Genomic DNA, 17,795 nt, shown 5'->3' with positions numbered 1-17,795 from the left:
ATGCATAAGACAGGGTTGACTAGTATTGCTTCTGTATATGTATCGGTAGATGGTGTATATACAAATTATTGTATTTTGGAATCACTCGATGCCATAAAATGCCATAAATCATATTGAAGCATATTGCATCATGTCTGATACATTCCTGTAACATATACTGCAGTGAATTCTAAAAAGTAGAGAGGTGTCATTCTTGTTTTGTGTAATGTAATGCTACCTGTTGTTAGTGTTGTTTAGGTCATTGTTTTATGAGTGACAACGTGTGCCTGTTGGGTGACAACCTTTGCTAGTGTTATGGAAGAACGAGTTGATTTGAGACAAGTATGAAGTGTTTTGGTAGTTTTAGAGCATTTTGAACGTCAAATGAACTGCTGTGCCAAGCTGAAAGTTAGTTAGGAGAACTGTGTGAAGAGTTTTGAAAAAGGGACCTAAGTATTGAGAAATGGGTCCTAGCGATTGTAAAAAACTGTAAGACATCATTTAGAAAACACTGGCACTTTGGAGAAAGACAGTGCAGAAGAGGGAGAAGACGGGCTAAACAGAGGAAGGTCATGTTGGAGAAGATGTCGGGGGAGATGAAGAAGAGGGAGGTGGAAGTTGGGAGAGGAGAAGAGGGAGGCGGTTAGGAGCGGAGAGGATGAGATGGAGAAGAGGAAGGGGGAGGTGGAGAAGAGGAAGGCGGGCGTTGGAGAAGAGGGAAGGGGAGATGGAAAAGAGAGGAGGAGGTGGTTGGCAAGAGAGGAGGAGATTACAGAGGAATGGCAGCAAGAACAGCAAGAACATTGAGAGAGAGAATGGCGAAGTCAGGAGGGTGAGAGATGATACAATGAAGATTTAAATTAAAATCTGGATACGGAGATGGAGAAGATGAGGAGGGTGGCAGGAGAGAATGTTGCAGGAATGGAGTGCCATGGATGCCATTGACTGTCTGAGGCAGAGAATCATAGAGATGGAAGAGAAGGAAAGAGAGACAAGATAGTACATATGGTAGAATACACAGTGACAGTTGCTGTCGGACTCTATGGCCCCCCACCTTTGACCTTAACATGAACCCTAATCTCTTCTATGTCTTGTTTTGACTTTGTTATAGAATTCAGAGGGACTTTGCTCCAACCTATTGGTGTTTCCCATTAGTGGGACCCCTTTCAGGGTTGGGTTCCAAGGGGTCCTCTTTTCACTGGAAGATACCGTACGACAAAAAAACAAAGAGATGTCTTTAAAAGGTGACATGGTAGCATTAAATAATCAAAACAACTGCAGATCCTAAAGTGATATTGGGTGTTAGTGCCTTTATTTGACCACTAGAGGGCAGCCTCTTATAGACTGAGGAACATTGATGACAAATCAGGGATCAAATGAGTCCATAGAATTAGGAATTAGAATACTTGTTTAATAGGATCTCCATGTGAAAGTCATTGTAGGAAGAATGCAAGTTTATATCAACCACTTTAGCATAACAGCCCTGCTACAGTTACTATATTATGGAATGTAATAAATGATTCTCTTCGGTTATAGTCACAGCCATATATATTCCCTCTCAAACCGATACTGCGACGGCCCTCAAAGAACTTCACTGGACTTTAAGTGGAACCACGTATCCTGAGGCCGCATTTATTGTAACTGGAGGTTTTAACAAAGCAAATTTGGGAAAACATTAACAAAGTTTTATCAACACATTGACTGTAGTACTCGCGCTGCTAAAACACTTGACCACTGCTACTCCAACTTCTGGGATGCCTACAAGGCCCTCCCCCGCCCTCCCTTCGGCAATTCTGACCATGACTACATTTTACCTTTGTGGCAGGGTCTACAGACAATCATGGACTACAATGGGAAAACTAGCCACGTCGCGGACACCGACTACTTGCTCCAGAACAAGATAAACACCTTCTTCGTCCTCTTTGAGGATAACACAGTGACACCGACGCGTCCCGCTACAAAGGACTGTGGGCTTTCCTTCTCTAAGCTTGTTAACCCTCGCAAGACTGCCAGCCTAGACAGCATCCCTAGCTGCGTCCTCAGAGCATGCGCAGAACAGCTGGCTGGAGTGTTTATTGACATATTCAATCTCTCCCTATCCCAGTATGTTGTCCCCACATGCTTCAGGATGTCCACCATTGTTCCTGTACACAAAAAAGCAAAGGTAACTCTACTAAATGACTATTGCCCCGTAGCACTCACTACTGTCATCGTGAAGTGCTTTGAGAGACTAGTCAAGGATCAGATCACCTCTATCTTAGCTGACACCCTAGAACCACTTCCATTTGCTTACCGCCCCAACAGCCTCCAACACCTCCACTTCGCTGATCCTCAACACAGGGGCCCCACAAGGATGCGTGCTCAACTCAATCATCAAGTTTGCAGACGACACAACAGTAGTAGGCCTGATTACCAACAATGACGACAGGGAGGAGATGAGGGCACTGGTAGTGTTGCCAGGAAAATAACCTCTCACCCAGTGTCAACAAAACAAAGGAGCTGATTGTGCTTTAGGAAACAGCAGAGGGAGAACCCCCCTATCCACATCGACAGGACTGCAGTGGAGAAGGTGGAAAGCTTCAAGTTCCTCGGCGTACACATCACTGACAAACTGAAATGGTCCACCCACACAGACAGTGTGGTGAAGAAGGCTCAACAGCGCCCCTTCAACCTCAGGAGACTGAAGAAATGTGGTTTGGTACCTAAAACCCTCACAAACCTTTACAGATGCACAATTGAGAGCACCCAGTCGGGCTGTATCACCGCCTGGTATGGCAACTGCACTGCACTCCAGAGGGTAGTGCGGTCTGCACAACGCATCATCGGGGGCAAACTACCTGCCCTCCAGGACACCTACAGCACCCGATGTCACAGGAAGGCCAAAAATATCATCAAGGACAACAACCACCCAAGCCACTGCCTGTTCACCCCGCTATCATCCAGAACGCGAGGTCAGTACAGGTACATCAAAGCTGGGACAGAGAGACTGAAAAACAGCTTCTATCTCAAGGCCATCAGACTGTTAAATAGCCATCACTACTAGTACATTAGAGGCTGCTGCCCTATAAATAGACTTGAAATCACTTGCCACTTTAATAATTGGAACACTAGCCACTTGAATAATGTTCACATATTTTGCATTACTCATCTAATATGTCTATACAGTATTCTGTCATATTTTACTATATCTTAGTTCATGCAGCTCTGACATTGCTCATCCAGATATTTATATATATTTCTTAATTCCATTATTTTACTTTAGATTGTGTTTATTGTTAGAAATTATTTGTTAGATATTACTGCACTTTTGGAGCTAGAAACACAAGAATTTCGCTACACCCGCAATAACATCTGCTAAACATGTGAATGTGACAAATAAAAGTGGATTTGATTCCAAAGTCATAATTTATCAACCTTTAAAAAAAATCTTTCTAAACATGCACTTACTGTTATTGAATAATCTGTAGCCTACAACTCACTCAGCTCTAATATGTAGCGAAATATCCTGTGAGTGTATCTGCAGGCGCTGTCCAGCTGGCATGTGTATGTATGTATGTATGTGTGTGTGTGTGCACGTGTGTGTGTGTGTGTGTGTGTGTGTGTGTGTGTGTGTGTGTGTGTGTGTGTGTGTGTGTGTGTGTGTGTGTGTGTGTGTGTGTGTGTGTGTGTGTGTGTGTGTGTGTGTGTGTGTGCCCATGTGTGTGTGTGTGTTAGTGTTAAGGAGGGGGTGGTGTCTAAATCAACAGCTTGCTTGCTCTGGTAGTTAAAACCGGGCCTTATCCTAACTTGGGATAGACATGAATGGCTCACAGAAATATCCCATTGATTCAAATGCATGATTAAGGCTGCACACACGTTTAGAATTACAAGTGTAGATCCCAAGCCAATAGATATCCACTCCCTAGTTGACACTACTTGCTCCTGTTTCAACCTCCATAACTCTTTATATTACCTGGTACATACATACTGCATACTCTAATTATCTAAACGTTATAGCCTCATGGATTGCAAAACTGACTCTCTTCACTGCAGACCAGCAGGTAACCTTGGATTTGCCCTGGATGTTAGTGGGAATCAGTTCAGTTTCAATAGCCTGCCCCTCACCTAGAGTGGCAGCTATGGCTAAGAGCGACAGCACATAGGTGACAGAGAGAAATTGCCTGCCACCTAATAACCCAATTCCAAATCGACCACTCACCCTGATCTCATACACTGTATCCCCTAGGTACCTGTGTACAGTGGTGTAAAATGCTTAAGTCAAAATACTTTAAAGTACTACTTAAGTCGTTTTTTGGGGGGTATCTGTACTTTCCTTTGCTATTTACATTTTTTGACTACTTGTACTTTTACTTCACTACATTCCTTAAGAAAATATTGTACTTTTTACTCCATACATTTTCCATACATTGACACCCAAAAGTACCTGTTACATTTTGAATGCTTAGCAGGACAGGAAATTAGTCCAATTCACACACTTATCAACCGAACATCCCTGGTCAGCCCTACAGCCTCTGATCTGGCGGACCAACTAAACACACATGCTTTGTTTGTAAATGATGTCTGGGAGTTGGAGTGTGCCCCTGGCTTTCCGTAAATAAATTAAAAACAAGAAAATGGTACCACGTGGTTCGCCTAATATAAGGAATTTGAAATTACTTATACTTTTACTTTTGATACGTAAGTACATTTTAAACCAAATACTTTTAGACTTTTAATCAAGTAGAATTTTACTGGGTGACTTTTACTTTTCTATTAATAAGGTATCTTTACTTTTACTCAAGTATGACAGTTGGATACTTTTTCCACCACTGCCTGTGTAAATCTGAAATGGGTGGCTACACTAATTGGTTTTTAGCATGGTGAACATTACTCCTAGCTTATTAGAGGACAAGGTAGATGGAGCTATTAACATATTGCAGAGAGAGACAGAGACAGACAGAGAGAGAGAGAGAGAGAGAGAGCAATTAGAACCTAACAGCTCCACTACCAGACAGCCTAGCAACCCCTCACCGAGATGGCACCCCAGGCAACACCAATCACAACAGAGAATATGAGCTCAGTGGCCAATGGGGATTCCCCACTGCCTTTCCCCTGCATACCATTGGACGAAAAGTCTAAATCATCACCTAGTTAGTCAAGTTGTCCAGTTGTCCATTGGTTCTATTCCATCCAAGCTTTCAGCTCGGATGAAAGTTTAGAGATTTGGATAAAGAGATTGGGGATGGAAAACAAGATCTCAAGGTTTCTACTATTATGAATGAACATCAAATTTTTGCACACATTTGTTTCCGCATGGTTACAGGGTTGATTATCTGTGGTTACAGGGTTAAAACAGAAACAACTCAAAGGGTGAGGTTTAGTTATTAATTCTGAGTGGTTGAGGTTAGGGCTACGGTTTGGTAATTCTTAAAATAAAATATTTACAAAACGATGTGCTATTACCGTCAAGTATTCTTGCGGCTTGCTCAAGCATTGTGAACTGTGGACGTGTAGTGGTTTAAGCAGTGTGCTTTGACACTGAGTATAACAACTTCAATCCCAGTGCTGGGCAGTTATTTTTAGTTGATTTTTCTGAGTGCCGAGGACGGCATACAGTACCAGTCAGAAGTTTGGACACACCTACTCGTTCAATGGTTTTTCTTTATTTTTACTATTTTCTACATTGGAGACTAATAGTGAAGACATCAAAACTATGAAATAAAAAATGATGGAATCATGTAGTAACCAAAAAAGCATTAAACAAATGAAAATAGATTTTATATTTGAGATTCTTCAAAGTAGCCACGCTTTGCCTTGATAACAGCTTTGCACACTCTTGGAAATTTCTCACATATGCTGAGCACTTGTTGACTGCTTTTCCTTCACTCTGCGGTCCAATTCATCCCAAACGATCTCAATTGGGTTGAGGTCGGGTGATTGTGGAGGCCAGGTCATCTGATGCAGCACTCCATCACTCTCCTTCTTGGTCAAATAGCCCTTACATAGCCTGGAGGTGTGTTGGGTCATTGTCCTGTTGAAAAACAAATGATAGTCCCATTAAGCGCAAACCAGATCGCTGCAGAATGTTGTGGTAGCCATGCTGGTTAAGTGTGCCTTGAGTTCTAAATAAATCACAGACAGTGTCACCAGCAATGCACCCCCACACCGTCACACCTCCTTCTCCATGTTTCACAGTGGGAACCACGCATGCAGAGATCATCTGTTCACCTACTCTGAGTCTCACAAAGACACAGCGGTTGGAACCAAAAATCTCAAATTAGGACTCATCAGACCAAATGACAGATTTCCATGGTCTAATGTCCATTGCTCGTGTTTATTGGCCTAAGCAAGTCTCTTCTTATTATTGGTGTCCTTAAGTAGGGGTTTCTTTACAGCAATTCGACCATGAAAGCCTGATTCACACAGTCTCCTTTGAACAGTTGATGTTGAGATGTGTCTGTTACTTCAACTCTGTGAAGCATTTATTTGGGCTGCCATTTCTGAGGCTGGTAACTAATTAACTTATCCTCGGCAAAACAGGTAACTCTGGGTCTTCCTTTCCTCTGGTGGTCCTCATGAGAGCCAATTTCATCATAGCGCTTGATGGTTTTTGCGACTGCACTTGAAGAAACTTTCAAAGTTCTTGAAATGTTCCAGATTGACTGACCTTCATGTCTTAAAGTAATGATCAACTGTCATTTATTTTTGCTTATTTGAGCTGTTCTTGCCATTATATGGACTTGGTCTTTTACCAAATAGTTCTATCTTCTGTATACCACCCGTACCTTGTCACAACAAAACCGATTGGCTCAAACACATCAAGAAGATAAGAAATTCTACAAATTAACTTTTAACAAGGCACACCTGTTAATTAAAATGCATTCCAGGTGATGCATTCTCATAAAGCTGGTTGAGAGAATGCCAAGCATGGGCAAAGCTATCATCAAGGCAAAAGGTGGCTACTTTGAAGAATCTCAAATATAAAATATAATTATCATGTGTTTAACACTTTTTTGGTTACTACATGATTCCATGAGTGTTATTTCATAGTTTTGATGTCTTCACAATTTTTATTACAATGTGGAAAATTGTACAAATAAAGAAAACCCCCGGAATGAGTAGGTGTGTTCAAACTTTTGACTGGTACTGTATATCGACGTTCTGGGGACCTTTTCAAACGTCCAATATTGCAGTCTATTTCTAGTGATCAATCTGGAAAGACAGCTTGTCAGGCCCCCAGGGGTTTTTAACAAAGAGCCATGGTTCAAGTGAGAGGATTTTATGGGATGTTGTAAGGCTGGCATAAGCTGTTTTGAAGGGTCAGGTTTGTATTCCAGGTTTAAGCTCTCACAAAGGGCTTTCTAGTAGCTTTGCTGGACGGTTTTCCTTTTGCCTTTGGGAGTGAGGAAGGTGTTGTAGTGGGCAGTAATATTTGATATGTGTCTATGAAGTATATTATATATACCTCACAAACGACTCGTAATAAGACTATGCAATTAGCCCATTAACTGAATCATCTGAGTCCATAAGATAGTTAATAGCAATATATGCAAGAACACTATAGTTGAGTTACAGTAATAGGCAATGAAGAAATGCCTCAGAATGGAATTCTAAATACAAGTGCATTTCATTACTTGTAAAATGAATGGATTCACATACAAGGCATAAAGCTTAAGTGGCAACGCATTAACAAGCATTACAAGGCATTATTCCTAGCATATAGATCCTTAAGTTAACTTAGAACACAAAGCATGAACAAAGCGATGCTTACTAGGCCAGAGGCCTAGAAGCCTAGGAAATGAGAATTGATCATACAACTTTCCTCCATGGACTGGATACAGGACAAGAGAGAGAACAAAGTCCTTACATTCCATTCATAACATCTGAAGGTGTAACCTTGTAACGGTCGTTTTCCTCCTCGTCTCAAGAGGAGCATGGATCGGACCAAAACGCAGCGTGGGTTGAATACATATTTGTTTATTTAAGAAAGACGAAGACGGAAAAACTCTTAAACAAACTACAAAACAATAAACGACGTGAACAGACCTGAACTTGTGAACATATAACATGAACGCACGAACAGAGCCGCCCGCCAGACAGGCTCTGGCTGCTCCTGTCTGGCGGGCGGCTCTGGCTGCTCCTGTCTGGCGGGCGGCTCTAGCGGCTTCTGACTGGCGGACGGCTCTAGCGGCTCCTGACTGGCGGACGGCTCTAGTGGCTCCTGACTGACGGACGGCTCTAGCGGCTCCTGACAGACGGGCGGCTTTGAAGGCTCAGGACAGACGGGTGGCTTTGAAGGCTCAGGACAGACGGGCAGTTCAGACGGCGCTGGGCAGACGGGCAGTGCAGGCGGAACTGGGCAGATGGCAGACTCTGGCCGGCTGAGGCGCACAGTAGGCATGGTGCGTGGTGCGGGAACAGCGCAGACGGCACTGGGCAGACGGGCAGTGCAGGCGGCTCTGGGCAGACCGGCAGTGCAGGCGGCACTGGGCAGACGAGCAGTGCAGGCGGCACTGGGCAGACGGGCAGTGCAGGCGGAACTGGGCAGATGGCAGACTCTGGCCGGCTGAGGCGCACAGTAGGCATGGTGCGTGGTGCGGGAACTGGTGGTACCGGGCTAAGGTTACGCACCTTAAGGCTAGTGCGGGGAGCAGCAACAGGGCGCACAGGGCTCTGGAGACGCACAGGAGGCTTGGTGCGTGGTGCCGGAACTGGTGGTCCCGGCTGGAGACACCACAGGGCTAGTGCGTGGAGGAGGAACAGGGCTCTGAAGACGAACCGGGGACACCATGTGTAAGGCTGGTGCCATGTATGCCGGCCCGAGGAGACGCACTGGAGACCAGACGCGTTGAGCCGGCTTCATGGCACCTGGCTCAATGCTCAATCTAGCCCGGCCAGTGCGGAGAGGTGGAATAACCCGCACCGGGCTAAGCACACGTACAGGAGACACCGTGTGCTTTACCGCATAACACGGTGTCTGCCCGTACTTTCGCTCTCCACGGTAAGCTCGGGGAGTTGGCGCAGGTCTCCTACCTGACTTCGCCACACCCCCTTGTAGCCCCCCCCCCCAAGAAATGTTTGGGCTTGACTCACAGGCTTCCAGCCTCGCTTCCGTGCTGCCTCCTCATACCACCGCCTCTTGGCTTTTGCTGCCTCCAGCTCTTCACGAGGGCGGCGATATTCTCCAGGTTGTGCCCAGGGTCCATTACCGTCCAGAATTTCCTCCCATGTCCAGAAATCCTGCGATCGCTGCTGCTGCTTTTTCCCACGCTGCTTGGTCCTTGGTTGGTGGGTGATTCTGTAACGGTCGTTTTCCTCCTCGTCTGAAGAGGAGCATGGATCGGACCAAAACGCAGCGTGGGTTGAATACATATTTGTTTATTTAAGAAAGACGAAGACGGAAAATATCTTAAACAAACTACAAAACAATAAACGACGTGAACAGACCTGAACTTGTGAACATATAACATGAACGCACGAACAGGAAGGAACACACGAATGAAATAAACAAAACGAACGAAAACAGTCCCGTGTGGCACAAACACTGACACAGGAACAATCACCCACAAACAAACAGTGAGAACAGCCTACCTTAATATGGTTCTCAATCAGAGGAAACGTAAAACACCTGCCCCTGATTGAGAACCATATCAGACTAGTTGAATGAACCCAACATAGAAACACATAACATAGAATGCCCACCCCAACTCACGCCCTGACCATACTAAACAAAGACAAAACAAAGGAAATAAGGTCAGGAACGTGACAAACCTTCTCAACCCAAAACCAATCACCTTTGATCAATCAAATGATACCAAGTTTACAGTGTAACCCGACCACCAAGATTGTCAGACGGTGGGTAACTGGTGCAGTGAATCAGGCGCAGGAGAGCAGAGATGAGTGTACAAGGTAGTTCATTCCACGACAGCACCAGTATACAGACAATACTCAAGGTGCGGAGAAATACCGGTCACTCGAAAATAACGGGCGTAAATACATAACCCGGCAAACAATAACCAGCCGTCAAGAACCGACATGAACAATCAATAAACACGCACACTAACATGTGAAACAGAGGGTTAAATAATGAACATGTAATTGGGGAATAGAAATCAGGTGTGTAGAAAACAAAGACAAAACAAATGGAAAATGAAAAATGGATCGGCGATGGCTAAAAGACCGGTGACGTCGACTGCCGAACGCCGCTCGAACAAGGAGAGGGACCGACTTCGGTGAAAGTCGCGACAGAAATATTGATCTTCATTTATATGCGGACGACAATATTATGTGTGCAATTTCTCCGGCTGTTGATCTAGCTGTGTCAAGGCTACAGTCTGATTTTGCAGCTGTTCAGGAAGCCCTTACGGATTTGAAGGTTGTACTTAATACAGGCGACACTAAATACATGATGTTTTCAAAGTCTCGTAGAAGTATCTCAGTTGGGTAACATCTTCACTCCTTGAACGGTTCAGTAATTGAACAAGTCCCTGCGTACAAATACCTTGGTATTTGGATGGACAATGATCTATCATTTAAGAAACATACAAATGAGCTTGTTAAGAAGCTTAAATGTAAAGTGGGTTTCTTATATAGAAATAAAGCTTGTTTTTCTTTGGCTAGCAGGAAGCGAATTGTAGAATAACTTTTCTACCTGTTCTTGACTATGGTGATACCATCTACCGACGTGCAACGGACTCTACTCTAAAATCCCTTGATTCTGTTTATCATTACGCCCTTGGTTAATTACATCTGACAGTTTTAATACTTACCACTAGATCTTTTACCAGAAGTTGGCTGGACCTCTTTAAAGACAAGTAGATCACTTCATTACTCTCTTTTTGTTTATAAAGCCCTACTCCACAAGCTTCCAACATACTTAACATCTTTGTTGAACTGTAGAATTTCAGGTTATAATACAAGGTCACAGGGTTGGTTAACAATGATGTCTCCCTTGGTAACCACCGAGTTCAGGGTATCTGCTTTGTCATATGAGGCACCTCATGTGTGGAATAGTCTCCAGTTGTCCCTGGGTCAATTTAGGAAATTGATTTATGATTTTTATAAAGGTGAATGTGTTTGTTTTATTTGATTATAATGGCTAATGTGTATATTGTATGTATATTGGGTATATTTTGTGTATTTTGTATATAACTGTGTGTGTGCTGATGTGACTGTTGTTCCCAGGGCATGCTTGTGAATGAGACTTAGGCGTCAATATGTCTCCCTGTTTAAATAAATAAAAATACAAAAATTCCCCGTGATGTCAAGCAAAGAGGCACTGAGTTTGAAGGTAGGCCTTCAAATACATCCACAGGTACAACTCCAATTGGCTCAAATTATGTCAATTAGCCTATCAGAAGCTTCTAAAGCCATGGCATAATTTTCTGGAATTTTCCAAGCTGTTTAAAGGCACAGTCAACTTAGTGTATGTGAACTTCTGACCCACTGGAATTTTGATACAGTGAATAATAAGTGAAATAATCTCCCACACACATTCATGAGAAGGCAATAAAACCCCTTTACATAGAGTAAGTCAGAGTTCACCCTGTACAGATACAAGTAACCACAGAAAAATGACATCCATATACAATGCCTTCGGAAAGTATTCAGACACCTTGACTTTTTCCAGATTTTGTTACTACAGCCTTATTCTAAAAGTGATTCAATTGTCAATCTACACACAATACCCCATAATGACAAACCAAAAACAGTTTTTTATAAACTTTTGTACATTTATATATATAAAAAACATTTACAGTACATACATTTACAGTACATACAGTGCCTTGTAAAAGTATTCATCCCTCTTGGTGTTTTTCCTATTTTGTTGCATTACAACCTGTAATTTGAATGGATTTTTATTTGGATTTCATGTAATGGACATACACAAAAACATAAATATCACATTTACATACAGTGCTGTCATGACTGTCCTGATCAGGTCAGGTTACAGGAGACCACAACCCTACAGATTATCTCTCACCCTGAACAGGGGATGAGAGATCTAGGGGTATGAAGATGTGGGGGTTTTATGACCCCTCACGCCCATCGTAAATCTTAGGCAACAGACAAAATTCCTTTGTCCTCTCACTATGGAGAACCAGCCTCAGAACATTAAACATGCAATAAATGGACTTTGGAACAATGGTTTCCGTCAGCCACAATGGTGGTAATGATGATAGATGGAATATGAAAATTAATGTCATTTTTGTGTTGTTATTAAAGGTTAAAGAACAATGTTATTACGAAAACATTGTAACGTTAAGAGTTTTCCTAGTATATGCTTGTAACGGTTTTCTTCCTGGGATGAAGGAGAGGACCAAAACGCAGCACGGCTAGTGTTCAACATGTTTAATAAAGAATAATAACATGAACACTACAAGCTACAAAACAATAAAATGTGAAAACCGAAAACAGTCCTATCTGGTGCAGAACACAAAGACAGAAAACAACCACCCACAAACCCCAACACAAAACAAGCCACCTAAATATGGTTCCCAATCAGAGACAATGACAAACACCTGCCTCTGATTAAGAACCATATCAGGCATACATAGAAATGGACAAACTAGACACACAACATAGAATGCCCACCCAGCTCACGTCCTGACCAACACTAAAACAAGTAAAACACACAAGAACTATGGTCAGAACGTGACAGTACCCCCCTCCTGAGGTGCGGACTCCGAACGCACAACCTAAACCTATAGGGGAGGGTCTGGGTGGGCATCTGTCCGCGGTGGCGGCTCTGGGGCTGGACGAGGACCCCACTTCACCATTGACTTTGTCCCCCTCCTTAGCGTCCTTTGAGTGGCGACCCTCGCCGCCGACCTTGGCCTAGGAACCTTCACAAAGGGCCCCACCAGACTGAGGAGCGCCTCTGGACTGAGGGAACTCCTCCGGACTGAGGGACAGCTCCGAACTGAGGGACAGCTCATGACTGAGAGGTAGCTCCTGACTGAGGAGTAGCTCATGACTGAGGAGTAGCTCATGACTATGGGGTAGCTCATGACTGAGAGGTAGCTCATAACTGGGAGGTAGCTCATGACTAATGGCAGCTCCTGACTGGAGGGCAGCTCATGACTGGAAGGCAGCTCATGACTGGAAGGCAGCTCATGACTGGAGGGCAGCTCATGACTGGAGGGCAGCTCATGACTGGCGGGCGGCTCATGACTGGCGGGCGGCTCTGGCTCCTGACTGGCGGGCGGCTAGGGCTCCTGACTGGCGGGCGGCTCTGGCTCCTGACTGGCGGGCGGCTCTGGCTCCTGACTGGCGGGCGGCTCTGGCTCCTGACTGGCGGGCGGCTCTGGCAGCTCCTGACTGGCGGGCGGCTCTGGCTCCTGACTGGCGGGCGGCTCTGGCAGCTCCTGACTGGCTGACGGCTCTGGCGGCTCCTGACTGACGTACGGCTTTGATGGCGCTGGACAGACGGGCGGCTCAGATGGCGCTGGGCAGACGGGCAGCTCAGATAGCGCTGGGCAGACGGACAGCTCAGATGGCGCTGGGCAGACGGACAGCTCAGATGGCGCTGGGCAGACGGGCGGCTCAGATGCAGCTGGGCAGACGGGCGGCTCAGATGGCGCTGGGCAGACGGGCAGCGCAGGCGGCGCTGGGCAGACAGGCAGCGCAGGCGACGCTGGGCAGACAGGCAGTGCAGGCGACGCTGGGCAGACAGGCAGCGCAGGCAACGCTGGGCAGACAGGCAGCTCAGACGGCGCTGAGCAGACGGCCGACTCTGACCTGCTGAGGTGCACAGTAGGCCTGGTGCGTGGTGCCGGAACTGGTGGTACCGGGCTAAGGACACGCACCTCAGGGAGAGTGCGTGGAGGAGGAACAGGGCTCTGGAGACGCACTGGAAGCCTGGTGCGTGGTGTTGGCACTGGTGGTACTGGGTTGGGGCGAGGAGGTGGCACCAAATAGACCGGACCATGAAGGCGTACTGGAGCTCATGAGCACCGAGCCTGCCCAACCTTACCTGGTTGAATGCTCCCCGTAGCCAGGCCAATGCGGGGAGGTGGAATAACCCGCACTGGACTGTGCTGGCGAACTGGGGACACCATGCGTAAGGCTGGTGCCATGTACACCGGCCCGAGGAGACGCACTGGAGACCAGCTGCGTTGAGCCGGCTTCATGGCACCTGGCTCGATGCCCACTCTAGCCCGGCCGATACGTGGACCTGGGATATACCGCACCGGGTTATGCACATGTACAGGAGACACCATGCGCTCTTCCGCATAACACGGTGTCTGCCCGTACTCCCGCTCTCCACGGTAATCACACACCTCAGGGCGAGTACCGTGTATACTACGCCAAACCAACAGCTCTCTCTCTTCGCTCTCCTCCAATTCTACCAACAACTCATCGAATGTCTCATAATCTCCCATCCTTTCACTTTCCTCCAATCTGTCCAATAACTCCTCCACATTCTCCGACTCGTACCTCAATTTCGCCAACTGCTCCTTATGGTAAGCACGGGGAACTGGCTCAAGTCTCCTACTTGACCCAGCTACACACCCCGTGTGCCTCCCCCCAATACATTTTTTGGGGAGCCTCCTGGGCTTCCAGCCGCTCTGCCTTGCTAGCTCCTGCTGCTGCCGCTGCTGCCGCTGCTTCCCCTTACCACGCTGCTTGGTCCGAGTATGGTGGGTGGTTCTGTAACGGCAGCCTTCCTCCTCTTCGTCTGAAGAGGAGGTGTAGCAGGGATCGGACCAAGACGCAGCGTAGTTTGTGCTCAACATGATTTAATAAAGACGATAACGTGAACACTTACAAAATACAAAAATAACAAACGTGGCAAACCGAAACAGTCCTCTCTGGTGAAATGAACACAAAGACAGAAAACAACCGCCCACAAACCCCAACACAAAACAAGCCACCTAAATATGGTTCCCAATCAGAGACAATGACAAACACCTGCCTCTGATTGAGAACCATATCAGGCATACATAGAAATGGACAAACTAGACACACAACATAGAATGCCCACCCAGCTCACGTCCTGACCAACACTAAAACAAGTAAAACACACAAGAACTATGGTCAGAACGTGACAATGCTTGATGTTTATACATTGTACGTTGTGTGGAAAATGTCCAAATCAAAGAGAATGTTTTGGTAAAGATGAAATGTGAAGTTAGTTGTCTAAAATTGGATTTAAGTCAAATCTAGACCTTGCCTCTTAACTTGGTACGCCCAGAGAATTGCCCTAAAGGCAGTTACGCCCACTTCTGACCCGAGGGTATAAGACATGTGAGTTAAGAATTAACATATCAGACTTAGTGACCCGAGCTGCAGCCAAGGTCTAAAAAGTCAACAAAACCAAAACGCAACACAAGGTTGAAGACAAAGAAATCTTTTTTCTACCCATGCTACGGATGAGTAGCTGTGTTTAAGCGGGTGAATTCAAGCCGGAACACCTGGTGTCCACTCCCTATCGTATCGTGGTATCTACGCTATTTCATTCCTACGCTGTGAGCTCTGAGCTACAGAGCTGTCTGTCCTTAGAAGACCCCTTTCAGAGCAAGGGCGAGGAATCAGACCACTAAGCCAAAAGGACACTGACATCGTGAGGAAAACCAGACAGTTGCACCGGAGAAGTGTGTCATTGAGAAGCCTAAACGACCCACACGGAGCTTCCCATCTGAGACCTCCAACACGTATTTACATCATTATATTCTGACCCATAAGAGTGGCAGTTCGGGGCAAGGCTAGGCTTAAAATAAGCATAGCTGACAAATGCACCCAAATGTATATTTCTCTCGTGTACTTTCTGTCTTTCTCTCTCTTTTAAATCCCCATTTTGGGTAACACGCGCCATAGTGTGTTGGCCCGTTATACTAAGTTCTAATCAATAGCCTAGACTGTGTTGTGTATGTGTATCTTTTATCATCATTTTAGCTTTCGAGTAAATAAATAATCAACTAAAATTGGTGTGGTACGAACTCATTGGTGGGACCCGGGTTTGTGCAGATTCCCGGATTATGCGACGTTCAGAATGAGACTGTAGAGGAAATTGATTAATTCGCGACTGTTGTAAAATCAATATTCTGATATTCTTTGAGTTAATTTGGGAAATAGAAACTCAATAAAATGAATTTTCCCATGGTGCCCCAGGTTAATGAGTTAATAATTGCTTGATTCATTTAATCATGCAGTTAGAAACCTTTAATCATTCGATGAGCAACAGTCGTCACATTAACTAATACACGACAGTGCCTTGCAAAAGTATTCATCCCCCTTGGTGTTTTTCCTATGTTGTTGCATTACAACCTGTAACTTAAATAGATTTTTATTTGGATTTCATGTAATGGACATCCACAAAATAGTCCAAATTGGTGAAGTGAAATGAAAAAAAGTACTTGTATATACAACAAATAAAAAAATTAAAATAAAAAAAAGTGGTGAGTGCATATGTATTCACCCCCTTTGATATGAAGCCCCTAAATAAGATCTGGTGCAACCAATTACTTTCAGAAGTAACATAATTAGAAAAAAATATCTGAATCTTTGAACATCCAACGGAGCAGCATTAAATCCATTATAAAAAAATGGAAAGAATATGTCATTACAACAAACCTGCCAAGAGAGGGCCGCCCACCAAAACTCACAGACCAGGCAAGGAGGGCATTAATCAGAGACGCAACAAAGAGACCAAAGATAACCCTGAAGGAGCTGCACAGCTCCACAGTGGAGATTGGAGTATCTGTCCATAGGAAAACTTTAAGTCGTACACTCCAAAGAGCTGGGCTTTATGGAAGAGTGGCCAGAAAAAAGCCATTGCTTAAAGAAAAAAATAAGCAAACACATTTGGTGTTCGCCAAAAGGCATGTGGGAGACTCCCCAAACATATGGAAGAAGGTACTCTGGTCAGATGAGACTAAAATTGAGCTTTATGGCCATTAAGGAAAACCCTATGTCTGATGCAAACCCAACATCTCCCATCACCCCGAGAATACCATCCACACAGTGAGGCGTGGTGGCAGCATCATGCTGTGGGGATGTTTTTCATTGGCAGGATGGCGCTAAATACAGGGAAATTCTTGAGGGAAACCTGTTTCAGTCTTCCAGAGATTTGAGACTGGGACAGAGGTTCACCATCCAGCAGGACAATGACCCTAAGCATACTGCTAAAGCAACACTCAAGTGTTTGAAGAGGAAACATTTACATGTCTTGGAATGGCCTAGTCAAAGACCAGATCTCAATCCAATTGAGAATCTGTGGTATGACTTAAAGATTGCTGTACACCAGCGGAACCCATTCAACTTGAAGCAGCTGGAGCAGTTTTGCCATGAAGAATGGGCAAAAATCCCAGTGGCTAGATGTGCCAAGCTTATATAGACATACTCCAAGAAACTTGCAGCTGTAATTGCTGCAAAATTTGTCTCTACAAAGTATTGACTATGGGGGGTTGAATAGTTATACATGCTCAAGTTTTCAGTTTTTTGGTCTTATTTCTTGTTTGTTTCATGATAAAAAATATTTTGCATCTTCAAAGTGGTAGGCATGTTGTGTAAAAAATGATACAAACCCCCCAAAAATCTATTTTAATTCCAGGTCGTAGGGCAACAATATAGGAAAAATGCCAAGGGGGTGTACACTTTCGCATGCCACTGTAAGTATTCAGACCATTTACTCAGTACTTTGTTGAAGTACCTTTGGCAGCTATCACAGCATCATGTCTTCTTGGGTATGACGCTACAAGCTTGGTACACCTGTATTTGCGGAGTTTATCCAATTCTTCTCTGCAGATCCTCTCAAGCTCTGTCAGGTTGGATGGGTAGCGTCACTGCACAGCTATTTTCAGGTCTCTCCAGAGATGTTCGATCGGGTTCAAGTC

Source organism: Salvelinus alpinus, chromosome 5 (genome assembly GCF_045679555.1).
Source record: "Salvelinus alpinus chromosome 5, SLU_Salpinus.1, whole genome shotgun sequence".
Taxonomy (NCBI): domain Eukaryota; kingdom Metazoa; phylum Chordata; class Actinopteri; order Salmoniformes; family Salmonidae; genus Salvelinus; species Salvelinus alpinus.
Note: the sequence above shows the minus strand (reverse complement) of the source record.